We start from the raw sequence: 14,195 nt of genomic DNA, 5'->3' as shown, positions 1-14,195 counted from the left end.
CACTGAAGCATGTGTGGAAATGTTACCACTACCTATACAGAAAGTGAATTTCCTACCCTAAGACTAATAGGAAAGCCTTCCTTTCCTTGTATTCTGCAGTGTCTTCAGGATGTTCTTTGTTATTTTTATCGCCTACCCCGTTCATTCATGTCCCAGGTATTGGACACTTGTCATACCAGCAGCAGTGAATAATACAGCTGCAAAGTTCTTCATAGGAGATGAAAGTACTTCATTTTCTAATGTCAGTGCTTTCAGCTTTCCCCAATGTGCAACACAGGAGAAGATTACAGAGCATATGTCAGTTTGTTATCTTCCTTTTCAAGGGGTTATGATCATTTGAATCCTGAATGTTTCTCTCTTAAATCAATTTTTCCTTGATTGGTATTCCCTGCCTTTAAAGTCAGGTCATCTTAAGTGTCACAGCTCAGGAACCAGCTGTCATGAGAAGCTGCGTTCCCACTCCACCAATGCATTTACCTTCCAAGGAGAAAATAAAGGAACAGTTACAGCCTACATGTCCTCTAAGAGAGCTGAGAACACTGTTCGGGGGATTGATACCTTTAGTGGCAGTGACTTGTGAGGGGAGGGGGAGAGGTAGGAGTTGGATGGAGACTGTAAACAGTACATGAGGTTGACAGATGGTGGGAATGTAAATAGTTTAACAAAATAATGTAACCGTTTTGAGATTATACTTGGGAGCAGATGTAGAGTAAAGGCTTAATGATTATGTTAATGAGACAATGATGTAAGTGTGACAACAGGGTCACATGACCAAGAGGCTCCAAGTGAGCAAGACACAGAATAGTCTTTGTCCATAGAACCATATGCTTACCATCATGTCTTTGTAAATATTTCTTAATATAAACTATATACCAACTATCTCAAGTCACTCATAGAGTAAGCAAAACTTCACCAAAACATGGTGACAGCCCAAAACAATGATCACATTGTGTTTATGGGATCCTACTGTCTGCTTACTTGGCTGCTGCGTTTCCTACATTACAACAGTGTCTACACTTTAAAAGGCTGTGGAGTAGCTTGGGACACTCTGAGGTTATGAATGGCACCAATGAAATGCAAACCTTTCCTTTTAACTGGAATGTAGGGCTGTGAGGAACAAGCCATTCTGCAAACACAGGCAACGCCAACACTTTTCAAAACACAATCTATAAAGTGTACATGGAGTCAGTCTGTGTGGCCCTCTGTGAAAAAGGTGACGGCCAATCAGCAGCCCATTTTACACCATGCCTGATTGCACGGGCCCTGGATTCACTATCATCAATTTTGTGCTTTTGTTTAAAGACCAGTTTCAATCCTGGCATCCCCCGCGCTCTTCCCCTTCCCCAATATATTTGGTTACAGATCATGCCTTGGAAAAGCTCTTATAACAGTTAGGTGAATGCATTCCTTTACAACACACAGCAGCACGTTGACTGCAGGAATATTTCTACTCGGTGACTATGTACAGTTCCATGTGAAAGGAGGCAGACAGTTATGGTGGGATGCTGGGGTGGGGGGTTGGGTGGGGGTGAGATTGAGTCCAGAGGAGGGATTTCCTGTGAAATTGGGCTGATTTGCAGATTTACTTCAGTTCAAAAACAAACAAGGCAGCAGATGGCATTGATCTGTTTTGCCAAGAGGCCTCAGTCACTCCAGGTCTCTTTTACTGAAAGCCTCTCTCTGCTCAGTCCTTTTATGTATGTTAACATACATGCCACGGAGTACGGTGGGCTTCTTGGTTACCAGGCAAAATATGATCAACAAGCATTCCATAGTGCTGGGCTGACTTGTGTATTCATGAGGGTCCAAATGTGGTTTAATGAGGTGATAATGATTCAGTATTTCTCTCAGAGGTTCTTTGATTGTTTTATCTCTCCATTTTTTCCCCTTCTGGTGAAATTAAGGCAACGGGAGTGAAATTGGTCAAAGCCAGTAGCATGGAACAGATTTGCAGTGACTCAGTAACTTTTTTTACACCATGCCTAATTCAGTTTTCCTTTGACTTCAATGGAACATTTATATAAAAACAATTTCCTCTTCTTTTGGGAATCCAGAATGAAGGGACATAATCTTAATTTTAGAGCTACACTATTTAGGAGTCAATTCAGAAAGCATTCTTTTTCACAGAAAGGGCTGTGAAAATGTGGAATTCTTATATCCAAATTGTTATGGATCCTGGGTAAATTGTGATTTCCTGGACTGAGTTCAATAGATGTTTGTTAGGTAAGGGTAATGAGGGATATAGGGCAAAGCTGGGTAAATGAGGTTGAGTCAAGTTCTGAGTGAATAGCGGAACAGATTCAAGGGCCTGAATGGCTATCCCTGATTTTAAATTCCTAAACCAGAAGATTTTAGGTTTAAGTGTTACTTCAAGGCTTTGGCATATAATCTAAACTGACACTTTGGTGCAGTACTGAGAGAGTGCTACTGTCGTTTAGATAAAGGCCCAAGTCTTCCGATATCCTGGATTGTTGGAGATTGGACGCAAGTTGATAGATGTGCATCAGGACCCTGTGGAAATCCTGACGCACAGCTGTATGCACAAATCACCCAGGAAGTTTAAACTTCCGATTGGCTGATTTCTACTGTCGGGACCCTCCATGCATGTCTCTGAAACTGAGCTTTGTGTCAGAGATTTGAGCCATATGCATGAGAATTACCTGAAAACTTACACAGAAAATGTTATGCTAGTTAATACTGGTCTAACTCAGTGATTAGCCCACGTAACTCAACTGAGCACCACAATTAACCCTCCCAGTCACCCCCCAACCTGACCTGACTGACGCCTGACCAACTACCCCACCTCACCACCAACTACCTCCAATTACACCCCCCACCCCCACCCTGCCCCAACCCAACTACCTTCCCCTGACTTTCCGACTATCCACCCACTGGACCCAACTACTGCCCAACCCAACTAACACCCAGACCACCCGACTACCTCCCTGACCACCCGACTACCCTTCTGATCTGACTAACCCCCCGACAACCCAGTTATCCCCCCCGGCCACTCAACTACCCCCCCGCCCCCTCCCCACGGCTACCCAACTACCCCCAACCAACTCCAACCCTAATGCCCATTCACACACTCATCCATTCAACCACTCACCCATTCACTCATTCATCCATTCACCCTTTCACCCACCCATTCACTCACTCATCCCTTCACCCTTTCACCCACTCATTCACTTACTCATCCATTCACCCGCTCACTCATTCATCCACTCATCCATTCACTAACCCACTCACTTACTGAAAGACTTGAGACCTTTAAATCCTTACGTAAATATGGCAACTATGATTGTGAAAACCGGGCATGTCCTGTTTGTCTGTCTTTTCTTGCACTTGACGGTCTTCCCTGTGGATGCCTGCGCTTACCCATCTCTGCTTAGCCGGGATCAAATCTCCTGGCTGAAAAATTGCAAATAGGCGAGGTTGCAGAAATCTTCGTGAGCAGCTGATTGGAAGATCTGGGTCAATATTTTCAGCTGAGATCTCATCTGTTCTCTCAAGTGTATATAAACATTCCCATGACACTATTTGTTGAAGAGCAGGATTCTCCTAGGTGTCCTGGCCAATATTAATTCCTCAGCCAACATCGTTAAAAACAGATCATGTGGTCATTGTCACATTGCTGATCCTGGGAGCTTGCTGCCATGCTTGCTACATTACAACAGTGCTGACAGTCCTGAGGTCACTCTTTTAGTCACTACAACCCTGATCTCTGGACTTCTTCCAATCTTTTTCTTTACTTATAAAATTCTCTTAAAAGTGCTTCTCTCTCTCCTGCTTTCATCCCAATACCTTAACACTTCTGTTTTGCTCTTATCCTCAGTATCCACTGTTTTTCATCTGCCTGTAAAGTGCTCTTATGCATCTCTCTGTGCATGGTGAGGTTTATAGCAGCCCAAGTTACTGCTGCTGATGGGGAGTGCTTCAGGGAGGTTCCTGGCCAATGTTTATCCCACACTTTCATCTTCCTGTACGTGGACTCTTGCTGTGCACAAATTGGCTGCAGTGTTTGCTCATTACAGTAGTGAATTCAAGTCTAAAGTGCTTCATTGCCTGTGAAGCGCTCTTGGGTATCCTGAGGTAATGAAAGATCACTAACAAAACCAAAGTGACATTACACTGAGTTGGAGCATACATATGTTGTGAGGCAGAGAGAGCATATACACCAAATAGGATACACCACAGACAAACATTTCAGTAAAATGTGCCGAGTTAATGTTAATATAATGACATCTGGTTATCGTTACCAGGCACATGTTGATAGCAATATATTAGTTGAAAGAAACACAAATTAGATGCCAGATTGACTGGTTTTACAGATTAGGGGATTGCAAAACATTCAGTTCACAGTGACTTCACTAACTGCTGTGGAATCTTCTGGTCCCGCCAGCAGTGGGAAGCATGATGGGCAGGAGGCCAAAAATCTGTTTCCTGATGTCCGGATGAAGTGTAGGAACTTTGTTCTCAGAACTTTGAAGGACAATGTCGGGAAGCTCTTTTACATGCTTTAGCATCTCATACATGCTCATTAAAAGGCCACCTTGCCCAAATTAAGTTCCCCCTCCAAATTAACTTCCCCAGCAGTGAGAAATTAGAATGTTCACTTTTACGACTTTATATAAGTGGCGTGCACCTGGCGAGCTTTACTTCTTCCATGACTTTGAGGTCAGTAGATGCTGCTTTTGCGATCTTGGGGACCATTCATAACTTCACTCATATTGGGTGCCAGTAGCAAAAGCTGTGCCAAGGCAGGACAGGGGAAGGAAGACCAGTGGGGTAGGTTGGAGTGGAGGCACAACAGGGGAAGCAAGACCAGTGGGGAAGGGTGGAGCGGAGGCTGGACAGGGGAGGCAGGACTACCGGGGAAGGGTAGGAGGCTGTCCTAGGAAGGAAGACAGACTGTTTGGGACATGTATGTAGACTGTCCTGAGAAGGAAGACAACTGTCCTGGGCATGTTACGCACCGGAACTTGGTGGGTAACGAGGAAGGTGGAAGATGTTTGATGCACTGGCAAACCTCATATGCACCATGCTGAAGTTCTCAAGATTGTTGTGCCGTTCACAAAATCTCTCAAGCATTTGATATGGACAGTCTCTCAGAAAGAGTGGAAGGAGTGAATGTCTCATTTTATGGGCTGAGTGAAGGGGGACTCTATTAATTATTAGTCCACTCCATGAAGAACCAGGTCTCAGCTGAGTTCTGCTCTTGAGGTTCCAATGCCCAACAACCCAGCATTGCTCCACAACTAATGGATACAAGCTCCATGCAGCCCTTCATTGGTACTGGCACTCATCCAGATGAAGAGAAGGAGTGCCCATTGTAAGTTGGCACAGGCCCAGGAGGAGCAATGGCCTGAGCAGCAAGAGGCAGGGGGGCCTCAAGAATCTGGTGAACGGGGCTCGCTGCAATGGCAAGCATTGGTCCAACCACGGGTGTATTGTAGGCGGTGCTCTTATCTACAAATGAGTGAAAAGCAATGCCAGAGGCAGGTTATGTGTCCCGGGATGTGATTGCTCACGTCCACCAGCTTCTCCACAACAACCTGCGGCCGCAAGGACTTGGAGGAAATCCCATGCTAGTGAAATTGAAGATCACGGCCTCTTTGAACTTCTTTGCCAGTGGATCCTTCCAGGGCTCTGTGACAGCATCCCCCAGCCAGCGACACAGAAGTGTCTATGGGAGATCACAGATACCCTGTTCAGGAAAGAGTGTACCATTCTGCCTCGACCCCGAAAACCGGGCTGCCAGAATGCTGGGATTTGAAGCAATCTCAAATTTCCCGCAAGTGCAGGGTGGAATTAAATGCACACATATGGCCTTGGGAGCTCCCTGGCAACATTCACCAATAGAAAAGGAACTCTTTGAATGTGCAGCTGATATGTGATCACAGAAGGTAAATCCTGCATGTTTGTGCTCAGTTCCCAGGAAGCTCTCATGACACATACGTTCTGGGACACTCTCGGGTGCCTCAGGTTTTTGAAGGACCTCGGTGATTACAGGGCCGGCTCCTTAGGGATGAGGGACACTCCCAGAAGACCTGAATGATGATGCCAGTTTGCTGTATGCAAAGTGCTCTTGAGGAGAGCTACAGTGATGCACATGCCTCCACCAGGTCCCTCACTGAGCAGACAATAGGCCTCGTAAAGATGAGGGTCAGATGTTTGGACCGCTCAGGCAGGGCTCTCCAAAACTTACCACAGAGTGTCCCAGACCATCGTTGTGTTCTGCGCCCTGCAAAACCTAGCACTACAAAGGAGGTGACGTCTTGCCTGAGGGAGACATGGAGGAGCAGGATGTCTCCTCCGATGAGGAGGACGGTGCAGGGGTTGGAGCTGACAAGGCCCAGGATGTCGCCGACTCACATGCAGAGGCCATAGCAGGAGTACCACATGGCTGACAGGCCCCTACCAATCTGATAGCTACCAGGTTCTGATATGTAAGCTGCCAACACCTTTGATGAACTTTTTGGTTTCCTATCCTCTTCTGACTGGAAGATCCCTGCATCTTTTGGTTACAGACATTATTTTTCTTTAATCTACCTTCATTTACAATAGCTGAATTAAATTGCAAGAGTTACCATCTGCCATACTGTTGGGATTAATTAATTATATCATAGTGAAGGTGCCCTAAGTAGCAGCGACGATAATATGATTGAATTTTACGTTCAGTTTGAGGGAAGGAGGAGTTGGTCCGAGACTATATTTTTAAACTTAAATAAGGGCAATTGTGAGGGCATGAAAGCAGAGCTGGCTAAAGTGAATTGCAAATTAGGTTAAGGTATAGGTTAATAGAGATGCAATGGCAAACATTTAAGGGGATATGTCAGGATGCACAGAATAGATACAGTCCAGCGAGTAAGAAAAGGTCCAAGGGACGAACACACCATCAGTGGTTATCTAAAAAAGGTTGAAGATAGTATCAAACTTAAAGCAAAAAAATATAATTGTGCAAAGATAAGTGAAAGGTCAGAAAATTGGACAGAATATAAGGACCAGTAGAGGATGACTAAAAGATTAGTGAGGAGGGAAAAATTAGAGTACGAGAGTAAGCTAGCCAGCAATGTAAAAACAGATAGTATGAATTTCTATAAATATTTTAAAGAGAAATGAGTTAACAAAGTGAGAGTTGGTCCTTTAGAAAGTGAGCTTGGGGAATTGATAATGAAAAACAAGGAAATGGCAGATGAATTGAACAGGTATTTTGCAACAATCTTCACTATAGAGTATACACGTAACATCCCAGAAGCAGCTATAATTCAGGAAATGGAAGGGATGGAGGAACTCAGGACAATTACAATCACCAGAGAAGTGGTACTATGTAAATTGTTGAAGCTGCGGGCTGACAAGTGCCGAGGTCCTGATGGACTTCACTCTAGGGTGGTAGAAGTGGCTAGTGAGGTAGTTGATACATTGGTTTTAATTTTCCAAAACTATCTAGATTTGGGGAGGGTCCAATTAGATTGGGAGATAGCAAATGTAACTCCATTATTCAAAAAGGGATGGAGACAGAAAGCAGGAAACTACAGGCCAGTTAGCTTAACATCTGTCATAGGAAAAATGTTAGAAGCTATTATTCAAGATGTTACAGCAGGGCACTTAGAAAACTTCAAGGCAGTTAGGCAGTCAACATAGTTTTGTGAAAGGGAAATCATGTTTAACCAACTTATTGGAGTCCATTGAGGAAGTAACATGTGCTGTGAATAAAGGGGCATAGATGGATGTACTGTACTTATATTTTCAGAAGGCATTTGATAACGTGCCACATCAAAGTTCCTGATTGGCCTCTGATTGGGTCCCCATTCCAACCCTTAAATGCCCGCAAACTTTGAAGGAACTAGCAACAAAATGGAATGCAGGAGCCTTGCAAACAGTGACATTGAACATATAAATATATGTGTCCAAATGATATACAATGAGTGGATACCTGTGTCACCTGTATACCTTCAATACTTGTTAATTTTTCTTATCCTACTGCTACATCTAGTGCAGGCCTGACATCTGTAGCTGAAGCGGAGGCAGCCTGCAGACCGCCATGCCTTGTTGACCGCATGGTGGCCTGAGGCCTAGAGGGCCCCAGCCTATAAGGGTCTCCTGCTCAGGTATATCCTCCTCATCCTGGCCTGCTGTAGGCAGTGGGGCAGAGGAAAGATGGAGTGGCAGGGCACCCTGGGAGTGTCCTGGGATGAAGCCCCAGGGTGCCTGACTGGCACTACCCCTCCCTGTGGGTGCCTAATGGCACCTCCATGGCCCCTGGAGGAGAAGCAGCACCTGGAGGGACATTGGGGTGTCCCATCCGCCTCTTGCCTAGCCACTACTGCACTGCATTAACGCTTAGATTAATGGAGTGCAGGTCTGAGCACATATCCAGCAGCCACTGTGTGTTCCGCTGGACCTAGGTCTCCAAGGCAGCCACCATCCTTTCCATGGAGGCAGCCAAGTGCTCAAAATGCCAGCACTATGACATCAGGCAGATCATGGATGGACTCCTCCAGCCTTTGGTCCAGTCTGCTCATGGCCTCTGGCAACTCTGCCAGAGGCTCCCCTGCCTGTCTCTGCATCTCCAACATGTTTCTTTGGGCCATGTCCAAAGGCTTGTCATCTGCTTGGGGTTCAGCAAGGGCTCGGTCTCCAGCAGTTCTCAGAGTGTCAGAGACCTCGGCTGTCACTTCCCATACCAGCTGTGGACCCATGTTAGTGATGTGCTCATCAGATTGTGACCCTGAGCCTAGTCTAGAACTTGGACCCACTGAGGTGATTGTATCTGTGCTGATGGATGATGCAGGTGAATGCTGTGATGGTGCAACCTCTAAGGATTCTGAGGCATCCTCCTCAGAGGTGCGTTTGGGGATGGGGCTGTGACTTGTACCTGGGATAGAGAAAAGAAAGATTTAGTGATTGACTAAGCAGGCTCGTGAATTAAAGACATCTCACAGTCAGTGTGTGCAGCTGACAACTGCAGACTGGAGGCATCTTTACTGGCTTCCTAAGGAAACCCTACCTTCCCTCAGCACAGGCATGGTCCTGTTGCTCCCTGACAAGCTCAGCGGCCAGCTCTTCATACTGGCTGTGGACTCTGATGTCCGGAATCCCCCCTCTGGTCTTGGTCTGCTTACACTTGTTGTGGGTATTATTCTCATGCAGAAAGACAGAAGGATTGACTGTGATCCCAATGATTGCATGAGCAGATCAGGAGCTGGATCAGTGCATTCCCACACTTAGATTGCCTGATGTCCTTACGAGAGTGTTAGATTGCAGTGAGTAGATGGTGCACTTATCCTGGAGGAGCACAGTAGATCATTCATCTTCTTCTTAAACTACTGGGTCTCTCTGCGCTGGACACTATGGGCGCTAACCTCTGCTGGGACCTCCGTCCAGACCACCATGGTCAGGCGGGAGTGTCTCCTGCTGCCATCTCAGAGAAGCAGTGCCTGCCACTTTTCCTGGAGGAGAATCTGCAGGGAGGAACTGCTGAATCGTGTGGCCACTGGTTGCTCTCTTCCCTTAGACATGATTGTTTGCACAGACCCGGAACTCCTGGCCTGCAATGAGTGTACGGGTGCCCATGAGGTAACAGTGGGGATGGTCCTGCCCATCCCTGCCCTGAGATTCACTGTGCTCCACACGGGTGAATAAGTAATGAGCTGAACAGTGCAAGTTTGTGCATGTTTAGCCATCCTGCTCCCCCACTGAAAATCACTCCTATTCTACGCCTGCTACCAAACTTAGACTTCAGAACAGAGGATTCTGCCCTTAGTCTAGATTAAGAACCTTGTCATTAGGAGTTCCTACTGTTTCAGAAATCCAGCCACTGCCTTGTAGAAGTAATTTATTTTAATACAATCACATTCAGCAGAATTAGAAATTCAGAGGTAAACTCTGATAATTCCTCCTAGTCCATGGGTGAACTAGTCCTGGATAAAATCAGCACTGGCTTTCCTTGTCACTACCTCCTCTTTCCAAATAAGAATCTCTTCCTTAGCCCAATTTCAGCTTGTTTATTTAGAAGCTGGGTCGCCTTTGTTGTTCCTGTGTAAAACTCCCCCCTGGCTGTCTCACTATCTTAGATATGGTGACACAAACTTCACATAATCTCACTGACGTTTTAGAAGGCCCCAGTAACAGATCCTTGTCATTTTCTCCAGTGGATCTTACTTTTAGTCCTGGTTGTAGATTTTAACTTGTATATAAGCAGAATATTTGATGCCAACTTTTAGTCTGGAGAAAGTTCATATGGGACTGTGAATAAAAAGAGGCTTTGATCGTTGTTGTTCATTGTCAATGATACAAAAGGACTGATTTGAAATTTCAGAGGTAGCAAAAATTGGGTGTTGAATGGCCGCTCATTACAAACCACACCTTTTCATTGAAATCAACAGGCACCATTTTTAATGGACAGGTGTCAAATGAGCAGGGTGTAATTGCCAAGTGTGTAATGGGGAGGGTGTCTACTGGCCAGGTGTATAACGGTTTTTATTCATTCATGGGATGTGGGCTTCGCTGGCTGGGCCAGCATTTATTGCCCATCCCCAGTTGCCTTTGAGAAGGTGGTAGTGAGCTGCCTCCTTAAACCGCTGCAGTCCATGTGGTGTAGGTACAACCATAGTGCTGTTCGGAAGGGAGTTCCAGGATTTTGACCCAGCGACAGTGAAGGAACAGAAATATATTTCTAAGTCAGAATGGTGAGTGACTTGGAGGGGAACTTCCAGGTGATGGTGTTCCCATCTATCTGTTGCCCTTGTCTTTCTAGGTGGTAGTGGTCATGGGTTTGGAAGGTGCTGTCTAAGGATCCTTGGTGAATTCCTGCAGTGCATCTCGTAGATGGTACACACTGCTGCTATTGTGTGATGGAGGGAGTGAATGTTTGTGGATGCCAATCAAATGGGCTGCTTTGTCCTGGATGATGTCAAACTTCTTGAGTGTCGTTGGAGCTGCACTCATTCAGGCAAGTGGAGAGTATTCCATCACACATCTGACTTGTGCCTTGTAGATGGTGGACAGGCTTTGGGAAGTCAGGAGGTGAGTTACTTGTTGCAAGATTCCTAGCTCCTGACCTGTTCCTGTAGCCATAGTATTTATATGGTGAGTCTAGTTCAGTTCCTGGTCAATAGTAACCCCCAGGATGTTGATAGCGGGGGATTCAGTTTCTGTTTTTATTTTAGTGTCTAACAGGCAGGGTGTGTAACAGGTGGGTATTTAACAGGTGTGTGTATAAGGACTGGGTGTAACAGGCAAGTGTTCAACAGGCAGGTTGTATAGTGGGTAAGTTGTATAACAGAATTGTGTTTAATGGGCAGCTGATTGGCTTCTGCCCTCTTTCCACTACCATCAATACTTATAATTATCCCTAAAGCTCAATGCAAGTTACAAGTGCGATGTGTAGCCTGTGGTGGGCCATTCTCCTTCACTTATTGGATTTCTTAACCACGCAGTGGAAGAGCAATCTTTTGTCCTTGTGTAAGATCTGGCTGTGGGTCTATCAGATAAAGGACAACAGTTGCAGGGAGGGTTGTCTCAGGCCCACATCAACCTGTCATTGCGTACCCTGCATAGTGGGAGGGGTGACCCTCAGGTGCAGAGCATAGTTCCTTGTCATAGGCCCTGGCATAAAGTGCTGCATTGGGCATTTGGCGAAAAGTAGGCCTGCTATGTGACATTGGGCTGAGGGAGCACACAACATTGTTGGCTGGCACATCACAAGATCTAGAAACAGGAAAATTTGTGTCTAGATCTCTAATAAATTACTTATTCAAGATAATCTCCCTATGAAGAAGACTTTACTATACTTGTTGTAAGTACTGTGTGTAAAATTACAGTTGCATTCACCCCCATTACACCGGTCACTATGCATAAGAGACATTCAATGTCTGTGAACCATTTTGGAACATTTCTGAGATGTGATCAAGCAATATTGTAAATTCCTTTCTCTTTAATTAAGTCTGAGTGTCTTTATGAAAGCTATAAGTTCCAAAACTGATTACACAATGAAACAATCGAATTACAAGCTACTTCATACAACAGGAGTTTCCACTACTAAGCCCAGCACAGGCTTGTAGGAGTTCTTGGCTGCATGTTATGTACATTTTTGACACCCTTTTGCCCTTTGTTAATTGACTTATTCATGGGTTCAGAAACAATAGCTCTCGCACTTCACCTAATGCTCATTCTTCATGTTTGAGCTTTTATTGCGAGAGTCAGTGGGACATTCAATTGTGCAAGGTATCACAGCCCAAGTCCAACCCTGACATACAAACTGGGTGCTCGAAATGGCACAAGCTTTCTAAAGTGAAGTTATGGTTCAAGCTTCTGCTCAAATACATTAGTGTAAAATTTTCAATCAACCTGAATAACCGGGCAGCGTTTATCTTATTTTCTTGCATTTAAATATATCGCTTTATGTGTTTATGAGCAGTATCCTGGGGCAGTTTTATTTATAAAGCTGAAAATGTGTTTATCACAAAAATAAGCATTTTTGATCAGGGTGTCTAGTACAACACCTTGCGTGAAACCTGATTTAAAATAACTGAAATGTCTTTAAATAATTGTACAGAACTATTAAATAGTTTTATTGGTGTATAGTAGTCAGATTCTTAGTAAAGTAAATACTTTTTAACATTTAAATGTTATTAGTATCACTTGTTAGTATCCTTACATCCAAAAAAAGCAGCTTACTTTGAAAAGCTTCGTCAGGTGAAGATGTTGTCAGTTTCGTGGGCAGGAGGGGCTTCCAATGTAATGTTTTTTAAACCAGTGTTAAAAAGTGTGATAACTCGATTTGCGCTGCATATAATTTGAGCTTGAAATTCCTTGATCTTCTACGCTGGTTTGGTTGATCTTAGGTGAAGGTCATTACCAAATTTCTGTTTGTGGGAACTTGCTGTAGCCTCATTTCTGTAATTACAACAGTAACTACACTTCAAAAAGTACTTCCTTCATTGTGTGTAAAACGCTTGAGGATATCCTGCTGACATGAAAGGCCCTATAAGTGGCTTAGGTTCAGTTATTTAGCATCAGTCCAGGATCACCCTGATCTGAGTGCTTCAGTAACGCAGTAAACCCATACATGGAACCATCCCAGTGTGAATCAGGAGTAAGCAGAAGAAAACATGAGGGGAGAGGAGTGAGCAAACTGATACGTCAGCTAGTTTGTGCATCTTTCCTTATATCTCAAACACCAGATCATACCTGTTGATTTCCACAGATTTTTGCCAAATCTTTTAGCAAACTGTGTTGGTTATTTCCTCTCATTTGGTTGTTGATGGTTTTGGAATATGAGAAAGTTTTAAATCTTTGGTGCCACTCTAACTAATCACTTTACTGGTGCGTGAGACTTCAATCATATTATTGGCCCCTGCCAATCCAGTGAAAAAGTGAAACTATTGACAGGGAACCATTTTCAGTTATCGAGCAACTAGATCTAAATTTGGAAATGAAAGTGGCATCAGTTTGTCTCCTGTATTGTTCCAAGTGCCCATCACAACTGACCAACAAGAGCCTTAACATGTGAGGAAGGTTGTCTATGTTTCATTTAACTAATTGCTAGAGGGTGTATTTCAATCCCCAAGCTGATGTCCCCCAAGCGTCCCTCAACAGACTGATAACATCTTCACATGCCACTAAAGCAACTGTTGATTGTTCTGAGTGCCATCAGAGATTTAGAATTTCCCATTATGAATCCATCAATGACCAAATCAGAAGGAAATTAGCAACATATTTCAAATAAAGAATTTAATAGAAGTCTGCAAAGACCAACATGAGTCAGAATCTAAAGGAAAACAAATGTTGAATAGACACTAACAGCAGGAGTAACAATTGTGAAACCATATTCTGGGAAGAGGTCAATGGGTAGGAAAGAAACAACTGAAATGATTCCAGCAGAAATGCATTGTAATTTCTGTGGGCCTGGAGGGATATGTGATGCATGGAATGCAGAATTTAAGCCATGGACCCATTGGTATTTCAAAAAATAATTAAATGTGAAGTTTAGGATTCAACTTAAATCTCTCTTACTAAACGCAGGGGAATGGGAGTAATATGGGGGTAATGTGTTATCACTCAGGGAATGTTGATCATGCTGAGGTGTAATGGTCGAGGTGATCAAGGTTAATAGTGGGGGTAACATTAGGGATAATACTAGGGCTAATAGGTAGTTCTGAGAGTATAGAGATCATCATAAGGAGATAATG

The sequence above is a fragment of the Carcharodon carcharias genome, chromosome 8 (genome assembly GCF_017639515.1).
Source record: "Carcharodon carcharias isolate sCarCar2 chromosome 8, sCarCar2.pri, whole genome shotgun sequence".
Classification (NCBI taxonomy): Eukaryota; Metazoa; Chordata; class Chondrichthyes; order Lamniformes; family Lamnidae; genus Carcharodon; species Carcharodon carcharias.
The sequence above is the reverse complement of the archived record's forward strand: the minus strand, read 5'-3'. Positions refer to the sequence as shown.